At 33.9% G+C, this 4,450-nt stretch overlaps 1 non-coding gene across 1 annotated transcript; it reads left to right on the top strand.

The window, feature by feature from the left end:
• Nucleotides 1–3,512: 3,512 nt before the first annotated feature.
• On the top strand, nucleotides 3,513–3,636 carry Trnal-caa. The gene is made up of 2 exons: nucleotides 3,513–3,550; nucleotides 3,592–3,636. It is a non-coding gene; the product is annotated as a tRNA-Leu (tRNA).
• The last annotated feature ends 814 nt before the right edge of the window (nucleotides 3,637–4,450 follow it).

Below are 4,450 nucleotides of genomic sequence, written 5' to 3'. Positions count from 1 at the left end.
GAGAAGAAGCAATTTGTTTGACAATATAGTTAAAGGCGAAGAATTTGTCATGAAATTGGTCATCCTTGATGATTATACTATGGATGGTGCATTAAATCCTTTTAGAGAACATACCAGAGGATACGAAATGCTGTCATCCGTATTGTTTATTATCAGTATGTCGCTTTCAAATAATTTTTTTAATTTTTTTTTTTCGTTTATTCCTAGTAACACCAAATAAATAAATGAATAAAGAATAAAAGAAAAGCAGAAAAAAAATCGTATTTTTATTTTGGAATATATCTTTGATGCCCACAACTTCTATAACTGTGCACTTCCTTTATATTCTCTTGTTCTGTACTTAAACTATTCAACAAAACTCTAGTCCTTTTGAATGTTTTTATCAAAACTTTTGTCTCCAATTAAAAAGGTATGTGTAATATTTCATATATTTTTTTTACTTTACATCACTTGCGATACCTGTTGCCAGCAACATGTACTCTCTGAAGTTAGGGCTCTGCACATATCAGCAAAATTATTTTTTCTAAGGAGAAACGAAATAAACAGGGTACAAATCAAGCTGCAACGGCGTACATTGTTTGATTACTGAAAAGTGGTTGTCCACGGGAAAATGGAGCACAGATTTCCGGAATGTGTATTCGTCTGCGACCTTTTCAAAGGTTTGAAGCGGTCAGGAATATTAATAAGAAAAGATAAGAAACAATTAATCATTCGAAGCACCGAAATCGTGACATAGAACATATCAATTAATATCATATATTTCCTTATCAATCTTGTCATTTTAAATTAAATGTCATTCTCAAAAGTCTGGAAGTTAAGACAGTGGACTATGGCCACTTCAACATGATAAAAAGCTGTGAATAGTAAAATATTCTTACAGAACCCAAATGTGAATTCTCTTTTGCTAAATGAGCTCAGTTTATTTGTTTAGTAAATAAATAAATCATTTGGAGGTAATCATGTATGAAAAATTTAGCTTTCAAAGGATTTACTTTCAGCTACTTGACTACCTCCCTATCGTTGATTTGCTGACTTGCTGAAGAAGAAAGAGACTATTTGATAGAAAAAGAACAGTTCAATAATGTGCAGTCTTTTCAGATCGAATGTCAATTCAATCCTGTACCCACTTTAAGTGTGATAGAAACATTATGTCGTCATAAGTCACCGTTTTTTATGCTTTGCTCCCCTTAGTAGGGTTATTTGCAGCTTCTTAATGAGTCTTCATTTTCGCAATAAGCATTGCAGCTTCGAATCAAAAAATCTATAGAGTTAAGATTAAAATGTAAATATGGGGAAGTTGGCAATCATGCAATGGACAGGGCTGGCTTATGGTGAAAACAAGAAATAAATGTAAGCTGCGGCAAGAAAGTGTGTGCTTAAAAATGAAGATGGATGATTTTTTCGTAAGTGGTTCAAGTATGTTCTTTTGGCGTAACTTGTCGTTAATGTTGGGCTAAAGTTTCTCGCTGCGTGAATGCGTCGCCCTTGCAAACAGGCGAATTGATCGAGCCGCTTAAACGAAGGTAAGTTTTAACTGTACATTAATTCTCTTAAAGATTCGACTATACATATGAAAAAATTCTGTTTCCGTATCGGCCGTTTTAACTTCCTAGATATTGTTACGTCGCCTAGCAATAATTCGTACTAATTGTTGGCCATCTTTAGGATCTTGGATCATTTCCTTTATTTTTTTTTTTTTTTGGTATGTTGAACAGAGATGGACTAAGCCAATAGATTTGTGGCTTATATGTCCACTTTTTCTTTCCTTTATTTTATCATATGTTGCCAGCAGAGCCCTAAAATGTAATGATAATCAATAAAAAAAAAATTTCTTAGCACTTGCGGCTTATACCAAACATCCCTGCTATTGTATATATCAAAGTATCGTCAAAGTATCGTATGAAGAATAAAAACAAGCGTCCTATATGCTAGTGCGAACTCGCCATAAGATTCGTTTATTAACAATAGCGGTAAGTTGCAGGAGTTTTTAAAATAATATCCGAACTCTCTAAAAGGTCTGTTTACTTATAATTAGGAGAAGTCGCTGATAAAAACGCATCATTCTCTACGTAGCAATGAGGAGCGTAAAAGTCTGGTAAAGTTAATAGCCGGACTAACAGTCCTTTCAAAATATCACCGGTAAGGCAATAAGTAACTAATAAGTAAATTTCCACCCGTAACTTTTTGTAATCTATTAACTTGAATTGTAGAAAGTACGAGCTCGTTTATGTAAAGTAGTAAAATTTTTGGTAATCAGAGAAGGGGATCTTCCATCTGTAGTGTATTTTATATTAATGGGTGAAGTGGAAGTCAGTAAAAAATTTTATGATCATGTAATATATTAACAAAAAAATTAAAAAAAACAAAAAAATTATTTTTTGCCTCATTCTCAGGTAGTTAGTAAATGGGTGCATAGAATTCAGATGCTAATCGGTCCTGGCGAGTGTGTGGGCGACGTAGAATTGATTGAAGGATGTTTAAGAACACAAACACTGACTGGTTAGTTTTTTCATTTAGAAAAAAATGCATTTTATCAAAAATTTTTTCTACGTTTTTTAAAATTATTTTTCAGCTATCCGCAGCTCAATCTTCTCTAAGTAATTGTTGATTATATGTTCATTATTTTGTGTCCGCACTTCTTTAGCTATCCGCCATAATTACTATTCGCTAGAATTACACAATCACTATAATCACTGTTTGTTGCAAAATATCGAGCTCAACATGGTCCGGTCATATCGAAGCCGACACAATAATGTTTAAAGTTCTTTTATTTCTTGGCTGGAGGTACGTTACATGTATTTTTATTTGCGCGCTTTCATGGAGAAGAATAGATGGGAAATATTGACATTCGATGTTATGGTAAAGTAAACCTCGTCTATTACGTGTATTATTTTGATAGTACCGAATAATATATTGGCGAAGCGCACATAATAGCTACTATCTGTGAGTTGTAGGCTACAAAATTATGCCATAAAGAAAGAGGAAGATAAAGTTTACTCGCATGCCATGCAATGCGTCTTATACGAAACGGTGATGTGGATATAATGTTGGCTGGAAGCGGAGAATCGTGCATTGATCAATTGATGGGTTTTGTAGAATACGGGTCTTAAGTACTGCTTTTAACGAAATTCCAAGCCAAGCCTAGCGACCTTTTAACAAGAATCGCGATTGGTTCGTTATGAGCGAAGGCGCTGCAATATTGCTATTGTAAGAACTAGAACATGCTTTGCAACGTAAAGCAAACATTTTAGGAGAAATTTTGGGCTACGGGTTGTCAGGTGACGCCTATCACGACTATAATGTTCTTACCTGTTTTAAATGAGATAATTTAGTATGCTTCTTAATAAATGACCATATTTTTTTAAAATTTCTACAGACTTTTCAAGCAATATGTGTGACATAAACAAAGAAAAACATTATTTGCTTGCGTTTGAATCTTGTGTACACAAATGAATCAAACACAAACGAACACCTCTAAATAAATTTGCTTTTTAATCGAAGAGCATACGGATGTCAGGATGGCCGAGCGGTCTAAGGCGCCAGACTCAAGTGTACAAGCTTGCCTGTGTTTGCACGGGTGTGAAGTGAGTGTTCTGGTCCTCTCTGAGGGCGTGGGTTCGAATCCCACTTCTGACAACACTTATTTTTTATAATGATAAGTAAATTTTTTTTTTTAATTTTAAACACATAAAAAACAAAAACTTGGACTTTGATAAAAATATCTCTATCACGTGCTAACGTTAACATTTCTTTTGTTAAACGTATTTTGTTGTATATCTTTGTATTATTAGAATCACTGAAATTGGAAAAATTAATGTAAATAGGTGAAATTTATTTAGCAAGTTTCCGATAAGATAGAAACGATCTTTAAATTCAATTTTTAAGAACAATCGGTCTTTTACTATGAACATACACCAGTTTTGTTTCGTTGTGGGTTTAGAAGGTTGGAAGGTCGTCAAAGTTTTCATAAAACGGCTTCAACTCTTCCAAAAACACTAGGAATTTTTGAAGTAAATGTTTTTAGACCCGTAAGTTCTTTCACCATTGATTGCAAATCTATACAGCTAGGCAAACTATGTTTCAAAATTTGGATGGATGGCAATGCTAATTCCAAATAGTGCTGTTTGTGGTGTGCAAATTTTTCAAACCGCGTGCATGAACAGTTTTTGTTAAATAAAATATCGTAATCTTCTGATTGCCATAACGACGCTACACGTATACGTAGAGCTAATCCGCCTGAGTGGTCGAGTAGGCAAGAGTCTCGACTAGCAACTCTCAATGGTCGTGAGTTCAAATCTCAAGTGCGGTAGAGTTTTCAATAGAGCCGAAAGTCTTAGATGCATGCTAGTGGTTTAAGAATTTAGTCTTAGAATTTATTCGTTGGCTAAATTTATAATAATAATAATAATAATACGAAAACAGAAAGACTTCTGAATAAAGACAGTAATTC

Source organism: Glossina fuscipes, unplaced genomic scaffold (assembly GCF_014805625.2).
Source record: "Glossina fuscipes isolate IAEA_lab_2018 unplaced genomic scaffold, Yale_Gfus_2 27, whole genome shotgun sequence".
Lineage (NCBI taxonomy): Eukaryota > Metazoa > Arthropoda > Insecta > Diptera > Glossinidae > Glossina > Glossina fuscipes.
The sequence above is the reverse complement of the archived record's forward strand: the minus strand, read 5'-3'. Positions and strand labels throughout refer to the sequence as shown.